The 27,220-nt window shown below is 43.2% G+C and overlaps 1 long non-coding RNA gene across 1 annotated transcript; it reads right to left on the bottom strand.

Moving 5' to 3' along the window:
• Positions 1-19,797: 19,797 nt before the first annotated feature.
• Positions 19,798-24,967, bottom strand: LOC132243975 (uncharacterized). Its single transcript, XR_009455554.1, has 3 exons — positions 24,887-24,967; positions 21,875-21,999; positions 19,798-20,868 (listed from the first exon to the last, which is right to left on the bottom strand). It is a non-coding gene; the product is annotated as an uncharacterized LOC132243975 (long non-coding RNA).
• Positions 24,968-27,220: the final 2,253 nt, after the last annotated feature.

The raw sequence follows: 27,220 nt of genomic DNA, 5'->3' as shown, positions 1-27,220 counted from the left end.
TTGCAATTTGTACTTGGTCTTCTCGATAACTTCCAAGGAGCCTGAAATATACAGCATTCAATATATTTCCCATCTAATTTGCCTCTCCATTTGGCAAAGCCTGTTCCCCTCTTATTCAAGGAGCTGAAATGAATGTGGCACTTTTAATTGAATAAAAATGTAACTCATAGCCCATAGCACTTTATTATGAGACCAGTACATCTCGGGGTCCTGGAAGCAGCAAATAAGATCTGCAAAACTTCAAGGAACAACATTTTAGGAACTGACTCCTGTTGTACAGACAGCGGTTGGTGGGGGAAGGGGCACAACATTATTCCATAGTCCCTTTAAAAATAGTTCCTATTGTTGGCATTGCTTTTCCTTGGTTTCTCTGTTCATATCTGCCTGACAACGATGTCCCCATATGTTGGCAGAGAACTTTCTTTGACAGTCAAGCTCTGGTATTTTGCATTTATGCATCTTAAAAGGAAGTTTGATCACCCTGGTTGTGTTGGGAATGACAGTCAGAGGAGCAGGGGTTTAGGTTGTAGCCGTGTTGGTCTAAGGACACAGGCAGACAAGGTTCCTTGGGTGAATTTGATATCTTTTATTAGACCAACCCAAATAGTTGGAGAATATTTATTAAGCAAGCTTTCGGGTTCAAAAACCCTTCATCAGGCTAAGGAAGTGTCAGCAGTTGGTGTGTGCTCTTCCTGGATGGAATGAGAAGTCAGAGGAGCAGTGTTTTATGGTGTAATCTGGAGCCCAAACTTGGTGCATCTTCATATTCATAATTTTCAGTGCGTCATTAATGAGCTTTCTTCTGTGATACTATCAATGTAGTTTTCTCTTAGCCAAGAGTCTGTGGAGGGATAGGAGAAGTGAACATTTATTTTAGTGATAAATAGTGCAGGTGTTTCTGTATGTAGTTGGTGGCAAGTATGGAGAGGTCAAACCCACTTGGACCTATGCAGATAGGTAATCTGTCAGGATTTGTTATGCAGGAACCTAGGAAAACTCATTGAAAATGTTTAGTCATCAAAAATTAGCACACAACTAAGTGATGGTGATGGGTTTGACGATTAGAGGCTCAGAGTAATATACAGTATTGAGAAACAGTTCAGACTTTCAAAGTAAGCAGCATAAAAGGGACAAAAGGATAAAATGACTCTTTCTGCAGTTATAATAGAAAGAAACATGAACTGAACTAAAGGATTATAACGGAGATCTGTTAGCAAATACCTGCTCATACCTGTATTAAACAGCCTGTGTGTAATATTGGTCGTGCTATTTCAATATACAAGATGCATTATTTATCAACTACAGTGCCTGTGGGAGTCAATAGACACTAATCCCCCATAAAAAAGGAAAGGGCAGGAAACATGCACAGACAAGTGGGCATTAGTTCTTCCAAACTTTAGAAGTGTTAAAACTAATGAGTGGATTCAGAAATTTTGCAAAAAAAGCCCATTTCTTTATAATGCACAATTTCACAGTCCTTGATCTTAACATCCCAAAGCTCTTGGCTGATACTCAGAACTAAAATGTTGTACCTACCGGTCAATATTTCTCCCTCATAAAAATGGACAAAATGGTTTAGACTTTCTCCCCCTCTCTGCCCAACCTCCCCCCACCCCACCAAGTATTTCACACTTTATGAAACCAGTCTTTACTTTACTTTATGAAACCATTTTTGAAAACATCCAAAACCTTGAGTCAAGCCTTTTCACTGGTTTCAGAAGAAAATGGCAGATAAAACATAAGGACGTTCATAGTTTATTCCTGACAATCCAAACCCAGGAAATATTTGGATTCATTCCACAAAAAAAAGCCTGTTGTTTCAGCATTTCAAGCTCAGTTTTGCAGCTGAAGGGGGGTTATGGATAGTTCACTTTAGCTTTGGAAAAGTTTCTTAATTTTTGAGTTCTTATCTGAACTCAGCCTGAACTCTGGGACCTTTTGAAGCTCTTACCAATCACTCATCTTTGACTAGAGAAGAAGTTATATTAGAGTCTGGGAGCAGTTGTCTAATGTATCCCCGTCCTCCCATTCAGTGATCAAAGATACAAGAAATCAATTCATCTCCTATCACAACAGTTTCTCAAGCATAAGTGCAGAATTGCATGTAATTTAAGTTGCAGTGATAAATTGCCTAAGACGACAATTCCATTTTTCAAATTTTACAAGAAAGCTATTATTATTTTCCCTTTTCTCTTAATGTGGAACTAACTGAAGTTAACCTATTTTGCCCATACTTTCTCTTCTTTTGGAAAAAAAAAATAGTAGAAGACCATTTGCTGTTCCTAGAAGAAAGGGAGACTCCTCTTACTGTGTGGGTTATCATCTGTGGAAATAGTGGTTTTGACTGATAAAGGACTCCTTAATGAAGTATTAAACGGATCTGGTTCTGGGTACAGCATCATGTCTATGTTAAGAACAGATGTTTCAAAGCTGCAACTTATTTCGTCCCGAGTCAAGAGTCTCAAACACTTCACCTGCAGGATCTCATCTTAAAAGCTTTTAAGAATGCTCAAGCTATAGTTTAAGCAAAAAAAAAAAAAAAAAGGTGCTCTCAATAATTAGAACAAAGTAATCAACCTGCCTCGTTCAATGCCTGAACTTAGCAGATCAAACTTGACAAGCAATTAGAACGACAGGGTCCAGATCACCTCGACTTTGGCATTTCTTGGTACTTGTGTGCTTTGCTTGGCAATTGTAATACCGTTTCATGTAAAAGAAACAAACATTTCTTGAAACAATGGGTTTAAATTGCAGCAAAAGACATTTAGGTTTTGATATTAGGAAAAAAAGCCCCTTTCTCACTGTGATAGTGGTTAAGCATTAGAAGAGGCTGCTTAGAGAGGCTGTGGGATCCCCGTCCCTGGAAGTTTTGAAGAGGGGCTTTGACAGATAATTGTTTAAGATGGTTTAGATGGGGATGGTCCTGCCTTGAGCATCAGGGCTGGACTACATGAGCTCCTGAGCTCCCTTCCATCTCTACTGTCCTATGGTTCTATGAGTCACATACCCAGGTGACCACAGTTTTCACAACAGTAGTCAATTTACCTTCAGATTTGCCCCTTACCATTGTAAGAGGTGGCCTCTTAGTAGACCCAGAGATATAACCTTCTTATGCTGAAGCTAGTGCCCAAGGGCATCTCCTTCTGTCTCCATCACACTAAGATGCTCTGTCTTTCAAACAGTCTTGACTTAATATCATGAGAGGATGCCACATGAGGTGTGTCTGAGAGCAGCGATGCTGAGCACCACTTGGAGAGAAACCTGCCCATCCAATTTGCAAAATAATGAAGGGAAGGATATATCATTGGTAGTTATGATGGTGTTAAGACATAATGAAGGCTGCTTCACCATCCAAACAGGGACTTCTCTTGTAGAAGGAAATCACTTGATGGCAAGAGCTATGTGTCACCACCCTTCTCCCTTCTTCACAGCATAGGGACATGGCCAGGAAAATGAGGAGTGGCCTTGGAATTAGGTGCAAGGTAACATGATGGTCAATGGTCAGCCAATGGACAATGGTCAATGGACAAGCGCCTTGCCACAGTTCTGCCTTCTCTCTAATTTCCAGCTGTTTGGGGGCTGTGGTGTTGAATTGTTTTATTTTTTTAGCGACAGCCAAAACAGGAAATCCAGTGTCTTCTGCTGACGGTATTGACATTTCCCTGAAAACAAAGTCAAGAATTGGCCACTCACCATCTCACCTAGTCTGTAAGCAGAGATCAGGCTGTTCCTGTGTCTAAGAATGGATGTCTGATTTATTCAGCAGGGAAATATGTTTTAAATCTCAGTGTAACCTGACTCTGCCGTGGATCTGGAGAAGATAGTACATGATTCTGACAAAGAAATATGCCCCATTCTTGAAGTGGTTTGGGAAAAGAAGAAATCTGTGTGGGAATAACCAGCTAGATGGTGGGAATGAAAAGAATAATTACATGCATTAGTGGTTTATGCCTTCCAGACATTTACAAACCTTACTTAATGCAACTCAGAGGGAATTCTAACCATTTGGAGAAGGCTGTGTGATTTAAGAGGGCATAAGGGTTGCAGTTTTCTCGGTGGTTTCAACTACAAATAAAATTTCCATCAACAAGTTGAATATCTGGAAGGAATTTGGGAATGTGTTTGAGGCATACTGACATTAATAAAACGTTGCTTCATTGTTCCAGTGACCTTTTGCCTCTATTTTCTGACTCTTTGGAGCTCATGATACATAGAGGGTAATGTGTAAAACATACCATTGCTTCTGCAGTTTGGGGGGGGATAATGTAGGATCTTGTCACTATTGTTTCCGTGCAGATCTCTTTTACAAATGTCCATTTCTTGTGAACTTTAGAGACTGTGCACACAATCCATTCTTCCTTATTAGAACACCACCTGCCTTCCGGATGAGGTATAAGACCGCAACTACTTGTCACCGCGAGGCCCGTTGCCAGTATTAACCCCCGTGACTTGGCCATATTCCAACTCTGGCAATTACTCCCCTCTACTGAAATCCCCCTGTAGTTCTCATTCAGTATTATATTTTTCAATCCCACTCCTAAATGGTTTTGATAGCATAGAGCCACCTGGTCAATGTTGTACAATATCCTGTTCACAGAGGCAACTACGTTGCATTAGTGTCTGTAGAGGACCCTAAATATAAATGTAGGGCAAAATCTTGGTCTCACAGCAATCAAGACAAGGTTTTCAATACATTTTGATGGGGCCAAGATATCATTTGCAATGTGCAAAGTCCATTGGCATACTCTGTGATGGTGAGGGATTACTATTACTTTTATTATTGCTCTAGGGAGACAGGGATTTTGAGTATAACGATGAGGAATTGGAATGGAGTTCAGAATAATTCACAGTTCAGGATTGCTTCCTGTGGTGTTAATGCACCACAAGGGACCGTCATGGAAGGTCCTTTCTGCAGAAGAGTCAGCCTTGAAGAGCTGGATTTGAAATGACAGAAGTGTTGTCTACATGTCAACTACTGTACCTGTCACAGCAACCCACTGCACCACGGCACATAGCTCTCGACATGCTTCTAAGAAGCATGGAGCAACACAGTTAAACTCATTGAAGAGCTGTAATGATGAAGCAGCACCAGCCTGGGAAACTGAGGCAGAGTTATCCAAAGGAAGGAGCGCTTGCCAACAGTTCAAATTGTGCCTGGTAATTCCCATAACCATACCGTCTCCAGTCTTTCTGTCTGTAACAATGGACACTTTAGGGCTGATTGTGTGAGCAGGGACTTGTGGGAGCCATGTCATTGATGCCAGTCATTCTTTTGTCTCTCTGTTTGTACGAGGAAAGATTGTGTGATTAAGGGCTTGTAGGATCAGCTATTGCTTACCTATGTCACAATGCTGGCGTGATTGTTAATGCGGTACTATGTAAAAAGGGCTGTGAAAATGTAAAGAAAAATTATTCAGACTCTTTACTTACTTAATCTGCTCTGTTACATTTTCATACAAAGCAGAGGTTAAAATGTGTCATGTGGAGGTTAGTTACAGGGAAAAGAACTTGGAGGCTTGTTTTTTTTTCCCGCGCACAGTTTGCTTTTGATGTATAGCGCACAGCAGTTGTCCTCACTCATTCATTCACGTGACTTAATTTTATTTTATTTTTTTGTATTTTGATGGCCTGCTACACTGCTTCAAAGCACTGACATTTTCCAGCTTCCATCCAGACTTCTGCCTCTCCGTGCCAAACATTCCCTCGTGCTGACTGCAGTCCTTGCAGCCAGCCTCAAAATGCAAGAACACATGGGACTAGGAAACTGGGACTATCAGATAGCAGTGTCTGCTGACATTTGGGTAGAGAAGACTTCAACATCTTTGTCAAATTCACATTAGCTTGTGTCTGTGTGGGTGTGTGAATGATTGATTGCAGACCAGCTTGTCAGATGTTTCTAATCTTTTTTTTTCTTCCATCTTTATTTTCCAACAACAACATTAAACAATAAAACAATAAAACCCTGCTGGTCCTATTATTCAGCACTTCTCTTTTCAATAAGCTGCACTTTATTTTACTATGCAATCTCTTGTTCCTTCCCACTTAACTCTCCAAATTCTTTCTCCTCTTTTACCACTAAAAACAAGACATGTATTGATGTAAAAAAAAGGCCCATTAATCTGAAGTGTTATTAACAGCAGATGAGGATCCATGTGGTGAGATACCATCAAACACATTCTCTTTAATCCCCCTCTCAAGAAGCAAGTAAAAAGTGCAAGTTCTGATTTCAGCAACAGATATATCTATAGCTATATATAATGTGTGTATGTGAGTATATGTGTTTGTGTGTGTATGTGTGTATATATGTATTGTATATATATATATATATATAGTGTGTGTATGTGTATGTATATAAATATGTATGTATATAGATATATATATACATATATATACACACATTATATATATACACCAACATACACATACACACACACACACACACACACAAACATATATATGTGCATATATATGTGTATGTATATATGTATATATGTGTGTGTATATATATATATATATATATATATATATATATATATATATATTCTCTCTCTCTCTGCCTAGGGTCCAACTTTTAGTGCTATTTTATAGGAAGAGGGAACGGAGGTATAGAGAGAGAACGTGACATGTCCAGATAAGGTCATCAAAAAGACCAGTTGGCACAATTTTGGCCTCTTCCAAAAATACCAGTACACATTTTCATTGTGAAATATTTATGAAGATGTGTTTTTAAAGTGTAGTAGAGACATAGTGACCTGCAGAAAATCCTTCAGTTTAGCACCGTGAGATTACTCTGGGTAGGAGTAAAAAGAATTGGTATTGCCATGTTGTGTTTCACTCCGGCTATACAGAAAGACCCAGAACTGTCAATTTTAGTTATTCTTCTCTAAGGGACATCTTTGTTACAGATTCTCAACATGCAAAGGTAGGGAGGAAATGTAAAAGTGTGGGAAGCAGGAGCAAGTGAAGAAACACCACATAAAAGGCAGCAGACTGTTCTTATAATAGTTGCAACTCAGCCAGTTGCAAAAAACCCCCCAAAACTAGAGGTGGATTGACTGGGACGCCAGGAGAATATACCCCTGGTTCTGGAGAAGGCTGAAATCCAGGCATGATGCCTCATCTTCAATTCTCAAACGAATGGTATTTCTATCAGGACATGCTGGAGATCTCATGGTAGACCCTGTACAGATTTAGATCCTGTTATGCAAGATTGTAGTGGGGGAAGTGCGGGGGGAGGCTGTGCTGGGAAGAGAGACATGGAGCCTATTATACTATGAAGCAATTTAGTTCTGGATCAGAACATCATACCTCCAGAATGGCTGAGCACCACATGCCTGGATTCAAGCCACTCCAGATTTTGGGGTGGAGGGTGAGGTTAAATATGGGTTTCCACTTTCTCTCTTAATTTGGATATCATTTGGGCAATGATGCTTGCTTCTGCACCTTTGTCTGAACTGATGTTAATTTTTGAAGCCTTGCCCATACCTACGCAATGGATGTGTGTAAAGGCGAGAGAACCTCCTGTGGAGACAGATACATACACAAAAAGGAGCATTTGTTTTTAACCAAATGATTTCCAGACAGCATAAAATAAATTCCACCGTCGAAAAGCAGATGTTTGTCCAGGTGAATGGTTGATTTCTTTCCCCCTTGAATCTGGGCCATCCCGGAGCAGGGCTTCTGTTGCTGAGAATACACAGCACAAGAAGAGAACAGATTGCACAGGGAACTTTCCGCTATCAAGGCCTATTTGTTAGTTTATAACACGGATGGTACAAGGACAGCACGTCCTCTGATTTCACTATGCAGTCTGGAGAATACAGACTCTACAGAAGTCAGTGGATTTGAACCAGATTTTCCCCTCATTTATAACTGTATGCAACTGGAGTAAGTTGACAGTGATGTAGCTAAGAACAGGACTGCCCAATGGTGACAGGGATGGTTTGGAAGCATGCGGGGGTTTCAGCAGCTGTTTCTACTCCATTCATTAGAAAGGTATCCTAAACCTAATCTAACTCCAATCATCAGAGGGGTAAGGTTACTTTCACGTATGTAGAAGTCTCCAACCTAATGCAATATTGGTCACTTAGTTTACTATTGCATTCTCTGCCCCTATTAGCATTGCTAAACAAGACTATCTGGTTCTGTTCCCCGGGACACAAGTCTTATCTCTTCTGCTCACGCGCTCTTGTTGTCCTGAGCACTTTTTTTCAGAAAGGAAAGCGATATAGATAATATGATAAAGTTCCCATCCCTGACTCATAGCTGCACAATGAGAGTTATCGTCAGGATATTTTTGGCAAGCCAGAAAGCAAAGTAAGAACTGTAAAACAAAATTCACCCTGCTTCTGGACAGGATTAATTAGCCCATGCAGACTCGTGCTGTGAAGTTAGACTGCTTTGGTACTCAAGCTGCCTTGTTCACAGTTAGGTTGGTTCTCTTTATACTAAGCTACAGGGTCCGGGTGAGCTGTAGGTATACCCCCCAGTCCCTGGACCAGTAGGGTTTAGGGTGTTCTGGATACATAAGATTGCACAGGAAAGAAGCATTCATTCAACAGGGATCCAACCAGGCAGCTTACTGGGATCGCCAGGGAAATCTGGAAGGGAGGAGACCTACTCCATCACAGCTAGTCCATCTCTCTTGGTCAATGCAAGTCTATAAATTGTGCTCTGTTAGTGCCTTATTCAGACAGCCACTATAAAGAAGCAGGAGTATGCTGCAGCAGCATTTCTCAACCCGTGTGTTGCAACCCAAAAGCGGGTCTCCAGAATATACGAAAGGGTCAAGAACAAACTTTGAAAATGTATTCTCCTTTAAAGGAAAAAAAAAAAAACACATGGGAAAGGGAGGGTTTCCCCTTGCAGGCTGGCAGAGTTACAGCCTGCAAGGAGCTGCTTGGAGAGCAGGAGGAGGGCGATGAGGATGCCATGTGAATGTACGTGCACACATATTCACGAGGCAGCCAGGCAGCGTGGAGAGCAACTCCCGCAGCTCTATGGGGCATGGTGGGGAGGGGTGGGCATAGATGATGTGTCAGAGGTGTCGGGGGGGACACAGGTGACATTGTCTGCCACCCCATTTTCTCTTGGGGGTAGAGCTGTGGCCTGAGGGCAGTGGCAGCTGGGCCATGGCAATGGGGTAGAGCCGTGGCCTGGTGTGTGAGTGGCTGGTGGTGAGAGAAGGTGAGGGCAGTGCAGCCCCCTTCCCCCCTATCCATTACTCCTAGCACTGCTGGTGGTGTGGCTGGGGGGGGGGGGGGGTCCAGCAGTGGCAGCAATGAATGTCACCACCCTCCTGCACTGAGTCCCACTTGCTGGGCCATGGAGGTGGCTCCTGCCCATACCGGTCCAGCCAGGCTGCAGCCCTATGCTTGTTGTGAGTCCACAAATCTTCCCCAATCCCTCCCCCACCCTGCCCCACACACCTACCCCCTACCCCACACACACGGGGACTGGGGCATGGGGGTGGTGGGGAGCAGGTCAGGAGTGAGGGGCACCAGCAGTGGTTGGGAGCTGTGGGTTGGGAGTGAGGGGCACCAGCAGGACAAGGGGGCTGTTTTCTATTTAAACTATTTGCTGGGTCTGGACTGGCCATAGATGTTTACAAATGAGTCCTGGTACAATAAAGATTGAGACCCACTGCTGTAGGTGTGTGGCCTGGAAAAGGCAGTAGAAGACAGCATATGGAAGCATCTTCATTAGCCCAATCAAAGTGCAATGGAAACACCAAGGAGACAATAGGAAAAAAGCAGCTGCCATTGCTACCACACTGTCTTACCTCTGCAACTGGCCTGCTGAATGTGAGCTAGCTGAGGTCACTGTGGAGGGACCAGAGAGTGGAGACTTGCCAGGAACATAAAGTGTGGAAAAAAAATCCAAATAAACCTCCCCTTCCATCTATCTATATGGTGTTCTATGCAACATAGCCCCCTCAGTACTCTTTTAATGGGTGCAACGGAACCCATTAAAGGAGTCAAATATAGTATTATTCTAATTTAAACCTAACTGTCCAAATTCAACTCTTAGGGTGCCTCCAGATGAGGAGGAATATGTGTTTCCTTAGGGACAAGAAGCAATAGCACACCTCGGGCATATGGCAGGTTACCCTAGGGGAGGCTGGGGCTAGCAACTGTGCTGGCCCCAGCAGCCTTACCTGGGGTCCTGGGGGCCTTCCAGGAGCTGCAGCTGTGGTGTTTCTGTAGCAGGAAGCTTGGCTGGCAGCTGGGGTATGGCTCTGTGGCCAAAGGCCAACTCTGTTTCTCCCCAAAAACTCTGTGGCAATTTGGTTAGGATGGGCCCAGCAGAGGATACACACCTTACCCAATCTCTTTAGGTAACCTGAGCTGGATATATTCCTGAAAGAGCAGGGAAACCTGCTCCCTCTGCCTACGTGACTGGCACCACATACCTGGGTGAGGGGCTTGCACTCCTTGGGGAGCTAGGAACTGCCAGTCTGCCCAGCAACTAGTGATGCATTTCAAATTGGTTGGCTGACAGCCAACAGGTACTGGCCTCCATTGGACCAGGTAAATGAGGTCATAAGGGCTATATAAGTTAAGGACTGCCCAGGAGGAAGAGGCAATAGCCATGAGGAAGACTCAGAGAGAGAGAAGAGCTGAACCATCTGAAACTTGCTCTCTCTCTCAAAACTCATGATCAAGGAACTGCCTGCCTCCAGAGGGAATCTCCACCTGCCTCTGGATGATCTAACTAGATATACAGATTGCAGTAACCCAGATGCGTGATCAAAGGCTACCCAGCCATGCCAGTTTGCTCTATGGGATTTCTCTGACATTGCTCTACCCTGTACCCTATTGCAACCCTACCCCTTGTAACCAATAAAGTTCTCCTTTGTACCTAGCATGGGAGACTTATTGGGTGTGGGTCTAGATTCTGCCTTGGGGTCCCCTTGGTTCGGCTGACTAAGGGAGACCACTACTTGTGCTACCAACTGAAAGAAGCACCCCCAAGTGCTTGAAGTGAGTCAAGTACCCTCAAGGGCTACTAGGCCTGTGTTTCCCAGGGTGCACAGAGCCAGAATAAAGCCCAGCCCTGGGTGGTGGCAGTTTTCACCCCAGGCTAGCGGGTGTGCTCCAGGAAGGGGGTTGACCAGATGTAAGGTGGACCCAGGGAGGCACTCAGAGCCTGGAAGATGGTCAGGCGCAGTGAGGTGGGTGACTCAACGCAGGAGCGTCCCCTACTGGCCCGCCACAGGCTCCAGCTGGCCAGGCTCCAGTTTTGGGTGGTACATGCTTCAGCCATGTACTCTGTCCTGCTTTTTTTTTGGCATGTGTGTTTTGACCCCAGAATCTCCTGGGGTCAAAAAGCCTCCTGTATTGCAAAGTAGCAGCACAGGGAATGCCTATATGTGCAGGTGTGAGGTACCATATATTGCATATCTGTGCTTGTCTGGATGGCTATATTCACACTGAAGTCAAACAAACTCAGGAAGCAGGGTAAAAACATGGGTGGTTAGTCCACTCTGAGCTCCAGGCTGCTTTAGCTAAACTGCTACTACTTCAGGAGTTTATAACTAGCTCCAGTGTGTCTACTACACTGCAGTCATAGCACTGACTGCAGCGAAGACATCATTTTCTGTTGATAGTAGCTAAAAAAACTCTCTAAGAGCCATTTAAGAGCCATGACATCATCTCACTATGACCTGAGGTTGCTTCAGGATGTATTTCAAATGCAGTGTGCTCCTCGGAGAAGAACCTCTATTAGGTTCTGAATAAGAGTGGAGGAGATTTATTTCAATTGTTTTATCACGAATGAGACTGTAATTTGAACCACTTGGAAACAAGACTTTTTGAGGGAAGAAAAACTTTTAACAGCCAATATTTTTATCAAGAAAACCTTCAGAAGAAATGCTTTGCCACAGAATTAAAAAAAGAAACGGGTGGGCTTAAATGATGGGACAGTAGCCAGAGAGAGCAACAAAGCACATGAGAGTCCTCAGTCTCTTTCCAGGGTTTGGTTTTGTTACCAAGAAGGATGCCAAAGCATAGATTTGCAAACCTCCCTGTCCTTTGGAACTTGCTTAGGGGCAAGGAATTAACATTAAAAGCAGTTACATCTCAAACCCAGCAAAACCTGGGTTAAAGACTTGAGGGGTTGAAGTGGAGGTTGTTCCATGTCTGAAGTTGCAACAAATACTGTTGCAACAAATAGTGATCTAAAAGTCTGTGCCAGAAAATATTTGAAATGGCTGATTCTATTGAGCTTTAAAAGGAGCTTTCCATGCTGTGCTTGCAGCAGGCTACCTATAGGAAGGGTTCAGGCGGCCTGTCAGTATTTTGGATAGTGTGGCTTAGGATGCTGGCAAAGAATCTGTTTCCTACTCAAGGAGAGCTGAGTTTGACATGCAGAGTTCTTTGACCAGCAGTTGTATCAGAGATGCTGAGGGGCTTCAAAGCTCAGGGTAATGGAATATGGCTAGCTGGTGAACTAGAAGAAAGCTGTCCTCAGGACCATGTTATGGAGCAAACCTCAATTGCTCAGACTTCCAAGACACATGCCATTCTGGCAAGAACAAGTATGAGGGTTACCATCCATCAGATTTACGGTGGCGGTTGGAGGATTTTTAGAGGGTGTCATCCACTGTGCTTATGTGCAAGAATCTGAATGAGGAAACCAGCTAAGCACCAAGTTAAATCCTTAGTCCTTTGCTGTAGATCATGAGTGTCAAAGATCTGGCTGATGGAGGCCTAGGATCTGGCCCATGGTGCTGCCTGTGGGTCTTGAACTGGATCCAGGAGCCATAAGCAGCGCATGCCCTGACTACTAGCCCCGTGCCCTGCATGTGGCATGCAGAGCTGGTCTGGCATGTACTGCACATGGGGCTAGAGCTGGTGCACATACTGCACACAGCACATGGAACTGGTCCAGGATATACACTGCACGTCGTGCCTGCACTGGCCTGGCCTTATATGCTGGATGTGGGCCCCATCCAGCCCATGGACTGGTCCTGGACCCTCTCCAGCCCATGGGACCAGATGAGTTTGATACCTTTGCTATAGACCATCTATGAAAGATCCCCTATGAACTCCTGCTCCACAGCTAACTAAAGAGACACAGGTACTAGGGCTAGATTTTGTGGAACAAATGTACAGAATGACCCCACGGATGGACTGCCTCATAAATGTAGATCCATCAGTTTGTACGCATGAAAATCCATATCTACCTGTAAAGTGGAGGCTACTAGTGCAAAGTGGAGGCTGCTAGTGCAAAATAGGTCATTGATCATCTTTACTCATGTAGGTATGAGCTCCCCAGATACCGACATACATGTTGACAACGTTTTCAGGTACATTTTCTGTGGTGCACTAGAAGTTTTACACTTACTTTGTTATAGCATTTGAAAAAGGTTGAAAGACTGTCATTAGCTGTGGTTCCTCACTAAATTGATTTTGAATAAGTAACCGATAATCTAAGAAGCATACAATAAAGTTCTGATCTCATTTTGTACAAAGGAATCTTAATGTGAACGGTGCCCTGCTCTGATTTGAGTTAAAAATGAAGGCAAGTTGATGCCAGGTGGAATGGGTACTGCCGTCTCAGGTTTGATCATAGCAGGTGATAATACAACGAACACAGATGTGTTTCTGAGAGATTATATGGGAAGTGACTTACTTGATGCCTCTTGCTCAGACCTCGAGCACTGTGTTCAGGAGAGGGAGGAGGACCAAGAGAGACAACTTGCAGATTGCAGGGAAGTCTGCATCGCATGTCTCTGGATCAAAGGGAAAAGAGGCACACAAAGTTAAATTGTAGTCAGAATAGAAGGGACAGAATCAGGGGGGTTGTGCAGGGGGGGCAGTCAGAAAGGCGGGAGATATGTGCCTGATATCAGCTGGGCCTATCAGCTTTGGGAGCAGAAGTTGATCCCAGAAAGAAGTGTACTGCTGGGCATGCCTGAGACTGAGCCTCAGACTGAATGGATGGTCTGTTATGCTTTGAGCAACAGCCTGCAGTGACTGGGGAGAAATTAAAACGGATCTGTGCTTTCCAGCTTCCAAAGGCAATTATCATGGCCCGAAGTCAGACAAGAGTTTCATTTTCCATTCAAGCCCGAGCAAAATGTGTAGCCACTTTTAAAGCTTTGCAAACTTAGCAACAACAGCTGCTCCTGTAAGATACAGAATTTTTGCTCTGAGTAATTTTATGCTGTCATCAGCAAAAACCACAGAAGAAGGATATTCTGTTAATATTAACTCTGATTTCTCTTTGCGTAGCACTTTGGACAATTTTTGGCTTTGACTGTCCAACCAGCTCTGGGGAATTTTGCAGTAGAGGGAAGGGAAAGGTGTTCAACAGCCTACCTCTCTGTGGTCTTTATACCAGCAGGTTTCTAGGCCTCTCTACCTGCGTTGTCTTCATCGCTCTCATCTTGTAATTCCTTGTCAACAGGACCACAGATACAGATCTGAATCTATCAGTGCTATCAGAAGCAGCTTTCCCAACATGCCCATGTGTATATGTTTCCCAAGAATAAATGCATTCGTCTTATCTGAGGGTTTTACTTTGTGCCTCTGATCAGACCTCGAGCAATTGAAATTCACTGCCAGATGCTCCTTACTCCTCCTCGGTGTGCGTGACTTCTGCATATCAAAGCCATCGAGGGCAGTGTTCCTTTGTACAAGATGGGTTAATTAAAACCCGGGGTACCAGATGGAGTCAGCTTAGTCTAGGGGTGGGCAGTTATTTCAGGTGGAGGGCCACTTACTAAGTTTTGGCAAGCTGTCGAGGGCCGCATTTCCCTCTCCAGTGCAGGGAAGCAGGAACAGGCCAGAAACCTCTTCTAGTTGGTGGGGTGGGGCTGGGGGGCCTTGATGCTGGGTCCTGCTGCCAGCTTCCCCTGGGTCCTACTGCCCCTGGCTCCTGTCATCTTTGACAGGCAGCCAGGAGCAAATAAATATTAAATTTTCTAAACATTTTAGGGGCCCCGCAGGCCAGATAGAATGGCCTGGTGGGCCGGATCTGTCCCCCGGGCTGTATTTTGCCCACCTCTGGCTTAGTCACAAGGAACCATGGGTGAGCAGCTTGGCTTAATTCTGGGTTAAAACAACTGAATGTTCAGAAGTTGCTTCAGTTTCTTTTTTGTGTTCCCACAAGGATTAGAAGTTAGAAAACAATGTATTTAAATAACACAAGAGGTGCCAAGTTTCCTGCCAGGTATTCTGAGGATCACACAATTTGTTTATTCTGCTGGATCCATATGCCAGTTGCTATTTAATATTCATTATTTCCTGATAAGAATCTTTGAGTCTAGGTAGTGCTCATGAATCATTCAACACTGTAGCTATACAGACCAATGTCCTCCATCAGGTGTGAGACAGATGCAGACAGAGCAATGGCAGTGCAGGCTTCCTTCACAAGCCCCTGGTCAGCATGTCCAAGATCTGACCTAAGGACACCACCATTAGGGAAATCAGTTTCCAAGTCCGTTCAGTCTCTAGTCTTTCTTCTGACATTGGTGAGAAAGTTGATATCCATGACAGTTTTTTTGTGCTGTGGAGGTTGTTCCACTGAGTGCTGGACCAACACCATCAAGTCATCTCTCAGAGTTCAAACAGCCTTCAAATGATGATAATAACTACCTGCACTGTAGTGACTACACATCATGAATATGTGCTAAATTTTAATAAAGGGCCTAAATACCATTAATGATCTGGGTTTCAGTGCTCGATTCTGCAAGTTGTTGGGTTATTTTTAATGAAGCGCCAAATACCCTCAAACCCCACTGAAATCAATGGGAATTTTATCCTTTAAGCTGGACTACATTTGAACCACTGAAATGGAGATGAAAGATACCATATCAGAGCCTTAATACTCTGAGGCATCAATTCCTAATATACTTTTTCATGCCAGATCTTTGGCATTAAAATATGGTATTAAAATATTTAATATTTGGTATTTTCTTCTTCACTACACTATAATTAATATTTAAAGGCACAGGCTCATAGTGATATTCCTTTGATATAAGACAATAGGGTTCTCATTTCATTGCTGGTACTCCAGGTATACAATATTCAAATTTGCATTAATGGATTTATACTGTGTAAAAGTGAAATAATGGAGTGGCCTATCAGTCTCATGACAGACCAATATACAAGAACTTTTTTGTTTGTTACCTTTGCTGCTTTACAACCCTTAAATTGACTTGATGTCTGGTTTTGATCATAATAACAGCAGTAAATTAGGAGACAATTGTAGTGGTGTTAAAGTGCTGTAAAACCAACATGAACAGGAGTAGACCCAGACCAGAATGTTTATTTTGATGACTATTAAAAACATGTTTTAAAATATCTTAAAGGAAGGAGTAAAGTGATGATGTTATCTGAGAAAATGGAGTGATGACATCAGAATCTACCTCACTAGTTGTTTTTTTTCCTTATTTTAGTATTTTAAGTCCCCAAATCTAAAATAGTGACAATAACAACGAGGGTGCTGAGTGGATAGAATTGTGATCATGCGTGTTTTTTCCTTTCAGCTTTAGAGAGTACAAACCATGTGAAACAACCCTTCAGAAGGTGGTTTTCATTTTTAAAACATACCTAAGAGTCTATAGTCATTTTGCTTTAGATCCAGAGAGTAAGTAGATCAGTAGATTTATTTTTTTAAAGCTTTTCAATTGTGTGCGGGCCTTTTCAGTAACAGCCATGCACTCCAGCTAGTGTACAAGCACAAGCCTTCAAAACCTATCCAGTTATTTATGAAAGCAATAAATGGGCTGAGCACTTTATTCATTCCAGGTACGCCTGCATCCGGATGAGACAGAGAGCTTTTTTCAGATTGCATTCACATGATAGATGTGGATGGGAGGTCAGTGAAGATGAGGATGCAAAACCAGCATCAAGCTGTCTGTATTGTTACTGTTAGTATTCAGGAGCCCTCTACGATGTAGATGTGACTGCAATAGCAACACTTGTTCAAGGTCCCATTCCATTAGCAGGGAACGTGTGGCACGATACAGTTTGCAGAGGAAAAGCACACATCCTTCGAAACAAAAGAATACTGTCTAGCAGACCTTATAGGATGTGATAATTGTTCACATACCTCACCTTTACATCTTTCCTTAAAAAATCCAGCTCTTAATAGTTAGATAGAAGTTACTTCGGTATATTTTCATCGTTTAAAAATAATTGCTGCGTCATGAAGCAAAATAAGGCCGTGAAAAGGTTATCGTGGTTCATTAATCAAATTAATAAGATAGTAACCAACTAAATAAAAAATGAGATTCATTAGACAAAAGGGGTGTGTGCTAAAGTGATAGTGATGGAATACAGGGGCACTCTCTGAATTCCAAATGAAAGAGAGGCCACGTTCATCTATCCTTCATCCTGTTCTCAAACAGGGCTTTGGCAGGGTGTGGCGACAGAATAGATAAGATGTCTGCAGAGGTATGAGTTTGGACCTCACTGCAGACTTAGCCAAAGGCCATTTCTAATTGGCCCAGTTGCATATGGGTACCTGGTCTCTGGGGCTCTGCAGTCAAAGGTGGCTGGAAGTGGTCATAACCATGTTGCATTTTTATGCCATGGGTTATTACAGAAACTGATATGCCTTAACAATGTAAGGCATAAGGTCTGGCTAGCCTTTGGCCTCAGGAGAGAAAGGGGAAAGAATTTCTGAAGGAAGGAAAGACTCGCCAACCAGTGAGCTGGGCTCAATTCCTGCATGGTAACCTTTTCTGTTTACTTATTTAAGGGGTGTGGATGTAAACTGGAGATGCCTATGTTTAGACTGGAAATTAGTAGGAGGTTTCTAACTAGAGAAATGAGGTTCATGAATGGCCTCTCTGTAGGAATAGTGGGGGGACAGTATCTCAACAAGTTTTAAGAGGTATTTTGATACATTTATGAAAAAGAATATATGATATGATTGCCTGTGATACCAGGGAACTGAACATGATGATAATCCAGGATGTTCCTTCCAGTCCAGTATTCCTGTTTTACTATCTTGTCAAACATTTTGGACCAGACCCCTGAATCCAGCCAGTTTGAACTCAGCACAGGACTTGGAATTGAAGTAAGGGCTCCCCCAGTCCTAAAGCAAACCAGACACTAATTTGCCACCTTAGCTTAGCTCAGGACAGTCCAAGACTTGATCCAAATTGAACCAATAACAATTGTCCCCTGGGGATTTCCACTGCAAAGCAATTGCTTGGGCAAATGCTGATTCCTATTGAGATGGCAGGTTGCACAGAAGGACCCATACCTGGGCATATCTACCAACCTGTGTATTAACCTCATGTGGTAGTCTTAGCCACATCATGTAATACAAGAATAAGGGGATGGGGATATTCAGTATAATTAAAAGATGGGAAATTCAAACCAATACAAGAAAATATGCATTATATGCTTTTGCATATAATGTGTGAAAAGACTCTGGGAGCTGTTGAAGCCAAGAGTCAAAAGAGATAATTAGATCAGGAGTAAAAGGAATATTCAGAGCTGTAATAATTGTGGTGACAAATGTTTTAGAAGAATATTATACTTTATGCCTCCAGGTGTAAGCTAATCTCTTTTTGTTAGCAATCAGGGTGAGACTTAATTTAGGTCTCTGATAATTTAGGGTTCTTATATCTTGCTCTGCAACACTGGAAGCAGGCCACAGTTGAATAGCAAACATGAGGTTAGATATATTAGGTCAGACCTGATCCTGTGGATTGCTACATTCTGGTTTCAGACTGGTGTCACTTTATTGGTATAATAACTTTACTGATCTGCATCTCTGTAAGAGGAGAATTACACTCAATGTTTCAGAGTAAGTCTATAAAACCCTATTCAATTTTATGGAACTAGAATGGTTTCATCTCTCTTAGATGCTCCAGGACTTTTCCATAAGGGGACGTTTGGAAAGTTTAAGGCATTCAGGAGGTGAAACAGTCAGAGGTGTATGATAAATTAATTGATCACATGGCTCTGCAATGTATCACAGAGACATCACCTCCACATGTGTAGTGCATGCATTACTGTCCAGCAATAATGGTAATATAATAGTAATATAAACACACAGACAGACAGACATATAAACACCAGCTGTGGCATGTGCAGTTTCAAGATGTATTGCTTTCTCACATCTGGTTCCATTCTGACAGAATGGACTTCCATGCAATCATTGTTCCAAAGCTTCTTTTCCTAGCTTTAAGGTCAGACTTAAACCATTTTTTTTCTTGTCCAGATCCGGCATTCGATTCATGTGCATAATCAAGTGTAACATAAATGCTGAGCAGATGATACCAGAAAGCAATTCATAGTAAGATAAAAGATATGTCTTGACTCATACAACTGGAAATGAGTTGTTTCTCTAACTGCCCCAATCCTTCCTGACTCATTCCAGATAGAAGTGCCTTTCCAGTGTCTTGTTTCTTCAGTTTTCTTAATTTGTTCCTGTTAAAATTATCTTCCCAGCCTGTTGTTCATGTGGTGTGTGCAGTAGGGGGGTGATGGTACACAGAGCCACCCGCCTCACTCTGCCAGGCCCAAAACCACACTTTGGGAGACTCCCTCGGGGAGCCTACAGCCGGCTTCCTGGAGAACACCCACAAGCCTGGGGTAACTTTGCCACCACCCGAGCACTGGTCTCTGGTAGAGCTCTGTACAGCCTGAGGCACACAGACCCTGCAAGCCTTGGGGGTGCTTTGCCCACAGTAATATTTCTGGGTGCTTCTTTCACCTGGAAGCATCCAAAGATAGCATCAGGTAATATATGGAAAATAAAAAGACAAATCTCGGTGGCCAAGCTGGGAGCAGAAAGCTTCTCTCCCCACTCCACAGTAACAAGGCAAGCTGTAAGTCAATACCTTTATTGATCAGGAGGAGGAAGGATGGGGGCATAGTATTAGGAAGTCAGAATACACTTTGAGCAAACATAAGGAACTAGAGTCTTATATAGTTTTGGACACAGTGATCCTTTTAAGGTGTGACTGGCCTACACATAATTCCTAACTCCCGGCTAGTTTCAGGGTTTTTTACTGTCAGTGAATCTCCAGGCAGCAGCCTGCAGTCTTTGCTTGAAAGTTTCAAAATGCCTGCCGAAGAGAGTGCTCCCCCCACTTCCCCTAGGAATTTATCTGGCCAAGTCTCCTGGTTGATTAACCAGTAACAAGAAGAAAACCAGGAGATAGAGGGGTCACCCGGGTTGGCCCAAGTGAGGGGCAGAGAGAGGGGAAGGGCGTTTCTTCACATTTGCCTCTTAGGAGGATGGAACACCATCTCATTTCCCTCTTTGGATCCTTTCACAGTCATATCATGTCACAGACATCTCTAGCATGCCAATGTACTTCCTTCAAAGATCCGCATAGCTCTACACTGCTTGTTTGACCTCATGTCTTATCAGTGGCCTCGGCTTCTTCATTGTATTTTACTCCATTAGCAGCTACCGATAATACATATTTCATGTAGGGCTAGACTGTGTTCTTCTTGCAAAGAGATTTTCGTGACAAAGTACTATTCAGGTATTTGTAGTCTGGCCCTTGGTTTGCACTGGAGAAATTGTGCCTTCCTACACCCCTGAGCTGATATACATTTACTTAAGAATTTCTGGGTGTCTGTAGGTATGTGGGGACACTGCTCTGACATGGTGTAATTACAGTGCATCAGAGCAGACTTGACTGAGTTGGCTGGAGCGTGCTAATTAGCATACTGCAGCAGCCTCCATGTCTCCTGTATTCAGAGTCCCCATGCTTCAAAATGGTGGCAGGGGTGCTTTAACTAAAGCTCATTGAATGTGAAGTCAGGCCTTTGTAGAACTGGGAGCAGAGTCCTTATTTTGGCAGTGTTTTCATTTCTCTTCCAGAGCATTTTTTAGCTGAGGTACCTGTTGCTATGGAGGGCTAAGAAACGGATCATTGAGTCAGTCCTGAAACATAAACAAAAATAAATTAACAGCTGGCTGCCTTATATCAGATGCTCATAAAATTTACTCAACATTGTTCTGTGATCCCATCTGAAAACAGTACACATGTATTGCCAGAACTAATTGCCTTCACAGGCACATATGCAAATAGAATGACTAAACAAGCAAACAGTTCCCAGTCTTGAAATTGGGGCTTCCTAAACTGTAGTTCTTTACATATGTAAATACCCAGGAAAATCCCTGATCTGAGCAATGGGAGAGGACTGTCTTTGTGCAGCAAGATAACAATATTGTACATGGATAATGGGTCTGATTCTCTGCTGGGCTGATTCATTGCTGAAAGCAGACATTAAGTTGCTGAGTACAGACTGAGCACAGTAGTGTTGGTCATGCCCCTTCTTCTCTTAGTCTCCCTATGCCAAGGCTGGAGCAGGGGAAGGAGGTCAGTGAATTGGTTATGTTGTATATATGCCAACTGAGACCTTTCCCATGCCAGGTGATTTGTCAGTTGAGGAGACCTGTCCAGTTTTGACTTTTCATAGCCAGCCACCTAGATACTTGCAGAAATCACTCTGCTCTTGTAGTTCTAAGATGTAGGGGAGACCCCAAGACAACCATATTTATTGGTTTCCCCTAGAACAGTGGACTTTTTATGTACTGGAATACCAGCTCAAGAGAGCTATTTGGAAAGATGCAGGGCAGGATTGGGAGGTTGTGAAAGTAGTCTCAGTGATACTCACGCTGCATCTTCCAAGCTACAAGTGACTTGTCAATTTATCGTCTGCAGCTCTTTGATGTAAAGGCATAAGAAAATAAACTATTTAAGAAGAATTTCTGCAATTTAATAAACATTGAATAGGATTAACAGTTTTAAAATATTTTCCATTCTTGGTTTGTGCAAATATTAACCAATGTGCTGCCATTTTTCTATTGAACTGAGGTGTTTGCCATAATCCATCTAGAGGCACTATACTTCCTCGTGGCACTTTGGTCAATGCAGACTACTTACTCGGATGGCTTCTGAGCCCGTCGGTATGGTCATGGGTCTAACCACCATCATTTTCTTCTCCCAGTCCATGACTGTATAGCACCTTGATGCAAGAAGCGTCTGTGCTGTGCCTCTTTTAGACCCGTCTGAAAAGCATAGTGTTAGTGTTGTACACAACTAAATAATGAACACACGACTCGAAGTAAAAACTAAAAGCCTTCAAAAGGGTCTTTCTTATTGACTGGTTGACCCTGAAGTATTGCCAAATGGTAACTATGAGTAAGTCTCCATGGAAATATTTAATGGTGAGGAGACCGGCAACTGAGGCTAAGTACAGATGGTCAAAAAGCCCAAGGCTGAATCAATTCAGTCTTTGTAGGCTAGTCTAAACTGCACTGATTAAATTGAAACAGAAGTGAACAGACATTTATCTTTGATTCAGGAAATGCAGCCACATGCCTGCAGTGGTTCAGGCCAGAAGCTAGGGGACCACTAGAGCATGGCTCATTGGCTGTGTTCACTTACTTGTCCTGCTGCCCCTGAGGACTCTGGAATTTTCAGTCCAGAATCACAGCAGCAGGACTCTGCGGGGTTGTTCCTCACTTCCTCTTCCTGCTTTCTGGTGCCTCTGAGATTTGTAGTCCAGAGTTGCAGCCAGCAGTATGTTTGAGTGGGGGAGGGGTGTTTAACTCCACTCTCTGGCCCCAGACAGAGTTCGCCTGGGGGGCTGGGGTGGGGGGCAGTTCCTCCCTGTAGACTGGGCTGCATCCTCAGGGGGGTTGCCCCCACACTGCCTTGTCAGCCAGCCCTCACTGCTCCAGTGAGCAGACAGCACAGCGCAGCCCAGGGCTGGAAAGTATGCTGGGGGACTATGATTTAACTTGAATGAGGAAGGAGTCTAGGACAGACATTTCATAAGCCAGTTTGATCCAAATCAGTTAAGTCTAATACTACGTTCAACCAGGTTTATCTAAACCAGTTTCCATCATTTCGAAACTGGTTTCATGTGCAGTGAGCTTCTGTTTGGTTACAAGTTTAAACCAGTTTGTGTGTAACTTCTGCCCCAAGCCTGAATGCTGAAGTGCAGATCCATCTGTGGTGAACTAGTTTCATACCAGGGGATCAGCAATGGAATGGAAAATGTTACCCAAATTTTATTTTGTAGTGTTCATTTTCTTATATGCATTTTTTTTTTTCCAAAATGACACTACACAAAAGTTAAGGAAACCTTTAAGCCTGAAAAGTTTCAAATGAGAAATCCAAGCCAGAGTGACAGCTTTTGAAAAACAGTCTAATCAAAATGGAGAAACAGGGTAGATAATGTGTTTTCTGTAGCTCCAAAATTCAAGTAGTTTACATGAAACTTGCTTTTCAAATTATCTTCTCATCTCAAGTTGGCTTGCAAAGGTCAGAAGTATGGCTTATAATGAGATTGTGACCACAGCTAACAATTCTATAACAACAGTAGTATAAACCATATTTCTTTGCATGTTATCTTGTCTTGAAAGAAATTCATTTTGAAGTAAAGATTAATTTGAAATAGGATAAGTTAATCTTAGACTTCTCTGGATCTAGGATTTTCACATCTTCACAATCTCTTTGATCTTGTACTGACTCCAAAAAGGTTTTTCTGTTCCTGGCATTCAGCTGTGCAGCATTAATACCATATGATGCTGGAGTGACATCTTGTGCCTGCAGCTGATGAAAGAATGATGAAACAGTTTCATCCTTTCTTTAAGCCATTTTGTTCTTTCTATACTATTTTGTTAAAAACCCCTGAATTTTTAGGGTGTGGAGCTGGAAGGTAAGAGGTTCGGTGGCGACGTGACAAGGTTCCCAGCCCAGCTTGCCACTAGGCTCCAACCTCCTCACCCTGGCTTCCAGGTTCTCTGGGTTCTGCCCCTACATGGTTATCTTAGCCGTCATGACTTGGTGTTATAGGCTCATAGGGAGGCTGATCAAGGAGGCGAACGCAGGTTTTGGGGTAGGTCCTTGTCTGAACTCTGACCCTGCTGGGACTCAGCTCACTTTTAGTGTGGCTGGGTCCCATGTCCTGTGGTCTACCACACCAGTATCCTAGGTTCTTGGATCTCAGCTCCAGCTCAACCCTCTGTGGGCTCTGGGCTACTCAGCCCCTAGGGACTCCCCTTTGCTGGGGCAGGGTTTATGCTCCCCCCAGTCTTCGCTTACCCAGTCCTCCGACACACCACAGTTCCCCCTTTAAGTGTGTTTGGGCTACTGCTCACATACAACAGCCCAGGGCTCCTGCCCCTGTGAGTGGTCTAAACTGGGTGCCTCTGCTGCACCCCAGTGGCCTCCAATCTGCACCTTATAGTCACTCCAGTCCTCCAGTTCAAACTGGAATTAAAAATACAGGCTTCACTTGCTTTATGTGGGTTCTGCATGTGTGAATTAATTCTTATACAATAACACTTTTATGCCAAAAATGTGTTTTATATGCATAGTAATTTCACTCATATGCAATCGGTATGGTGGAAGCCTGTAGTCAGCTGCTTTGTACAGTGTATTGTGGGAGTGACATCATAGGCAGAGGAAAAAAAACTTGTGTGGCGGGGCTGAGCCAGGTGGTGGTGCCCAGGCCGGGCTGCAGCACCCACCCCTGCAGCCCAGTCCAGCCCCAGGACCTGTGAGCCATGAAGCCACCCAGCAGCAGCACCCACAGCTGCCATTCAGGGCAGCTGGTGCCTGTGCTTGTAGAGCTGCAGCTGTGCTTGTGTATATTGCCTGCTGCTGGTGAGTACCAAAATTGTCTTGTAAAAAAAGTGGTAGAAATGGGTCTGGGGCTCAGTATAGTTGAAGTCTTGGAACATATCCTTATTTGTTACATTGTAAAATGGATTCCCTTTAGGCAAATTCAAGTTATGCACCATTTCCCAGCAACACATGTACAACACAAAGCAAGGGAAACCTGTATGAGCATCCACTCCCAAACATAAGGTTTGCCAAATACAATTTCCCTTTTTGGAGTTAATCTTACCCCACAGTAGTACAAATGCAAAAGTTTCAGAGTACTTATCTTGTGTTGCTTGCAGCACAGGGTCCCTTCTTCCAGGCAATCTGGACTGCCACCTCCATAGAGCTCTGCCTTCTGCAGCTCCTACCACCAAACTACCCCTTCTGTGCCAAGCCCTGGGCTTTTGAGCCTCTCCCTGGGTCACCTGACCCTCTGCTTCCACCACAGATCTGCCAATCACAACTTACACCTGGGGTGGGAGGCCATCTTATTTAAGGTCCCCTTTTCCTATTAAGTCTATTAAAGGGTCTGGGCTGGCCAGTGAACTCAAGGGCCCCCTCCCCAGGAATGGGGCAGGGGCCCATTAAGAATAGGCTAGTTCTGAAACTATAAGAACTACCCAGGACCAAGCACTGATCCAGTTTAATAACTGTATTTGGACAGTTAATCTTAGAAGTGTCTAGAAGATCTGGCTCACCTAATTATCTTATTAGAGATATTGGCTCACCTTGCTTCTGCTTTTCCATGCTGAGGCTGGCAAGGGAAGTAAGAATAAAATATCAGAAGAGAAGCTCTCATCTTTGGGTATGAAAAAAGTCATAGCTAAAGCAAAAAACATTCAAGTAAGGATAGTATATCCTTTTGTTCTTTTTTTCATTTGTGTCTACCCCTAAGATAGTTGTACATCTCTTAACGTCAGCACTAAATGAAATACAAAAATAACAAGCTTTCTCTGTAGAGAGCCAGAACCCTTGGTAAGCTGAGGTGCAATATACAGAGCAAAGCACGACTCCTACAAAATGTACATTATTAAACACACTGCATTCTTCTCGTACTAGTCCCAGCCTGACCAAAAACAAGATGCATCAGAAAATACTTTAATGAGATGTTTAAAATTTCATAGGCAACCGAATTTTGATTGTACCTTTCGTATCAAATGTCCAGCCACATCGGGTTCGTTCATCATGTTATTCAAAGAGAGGCTTAGCTTTGCTGATTCAGGATGTGAGGCCTGTATTCATATTGTCTTCTAATGCTCTTGTATAGACCAGGTGGGATGCAACCCTCTAAAGCTCACACATGGCTGAGATCTAATCCCACTGTACTCTTACGCTTTTCCAAGACTGTAACTTTGTTCTTCACTGGGGATTTGTACAGCTCCATACAATGCCAGAGAGGATTCCTGCTCTTTGCATTTTCATTACACTTTTGGACCTGTTCTGTCTCATCCAAGCAGGTGGATTGACCTAAGCTAAAATCATGGCACTGAAGCAAAATAAATTAAACCAAGACTACTAAAGGTGATGTTTGAAGACTTGCATATGCACACACAATGATGAATAAGGGACATTTAGGTTTTGATGTCTTTGCTAGCCTGACTAAGCTTTCAGGCTTTTTGCAGATTTGCAAATGACATAAATGGCTCTGATGGTCCAGAGGCCAGGATGTCTTAGGGTGATATTTTTTTTTATTGGGCCAAGTATGTAGTTGAGTCAGACAAGCTTTTGAATACAAGATTTTCTTTGTCAAGTCTCAGAGATGTAGAGGCATAAGGGTAGGTACCACATAGTGATGTACGATGAGGCATTTCAGGGACAAATTGATTGTTTTTACCCAATGGTGTGTATACAGAGGTATGCAGAGCCGCATTGGATGTAATAAGAGTGCTAACTGCTCCCCAGGCTTTGGCACAGTCTGTAGAATTCAACAGAAAAAAAATATTCCTGCGGTAAGGCATTGTTGCAGGTCTACAAGTGGAAGACCTCTGACCTAGAAGGCAGAGCAGGGAACTGGGAAGTTAGGGTCCTGCTGCAGGCTTTGGTATTCTCACTCGAAGGATCCTGCTTCCCCATTCTGTACCCCTTCTCCCTACTTCCTCACTTTTACTATTTACAGTGTAAAATTGGGGTGGGAACTGCCTTCCATTATGTGTTTGCACAATGCCTAGCATAACAGAGTCCCATTCTTGTAATGCAAATAATAAAAACACAGCAATACCTGACAGGATTACTGAGAGGAGGGTGATGAATACAAGGAAAGTGTCAACATTGTGAGGACATCCAAACTGAAGCTGGGTACAGATCAAAGGACTAAGCTGTCCAAATTGGTTACGCACCAAGATGCTACTATAAGTCCCACCATAAGTATCTGTCTCGCAAAAGGTTACTTTTCTGTTTTCAGACAAGTCGGAAACTGGTCATGACTGAATTTAGGCAAGAGAACAATTTCTGTTCACCGGAGGGAACAGGTTCTCAAAATGCTTTCCAAGAATAGCTGGGACAAACCATCTAATTGTAGGATATAACATTACTGCCTGCTGAACATGATGATATGACATGATTGTTTGTGATACCAAGAGACTGGACTTAGTGTCTCTGGACAACCCTATTTTG

Source organism: Alligator mississippiensis, chromosome 11 (assembly GCF_030867095.1).
Source record: "Alligator mississippiensis isolate rAllMis1 chromosome 11, rAllMis1, whole genome shotgun sequence".
NCBI lineage: Eukaryota > Metazoa > Chordata > Crocodylia > Alligatoridae > Alligator > Alligator mississippiensis.
The sequence above is the reverse complement of the archived record's forward strand: the minus strand, read 5'-3'. Positions and strand labels throughout refer to the sequence as shown.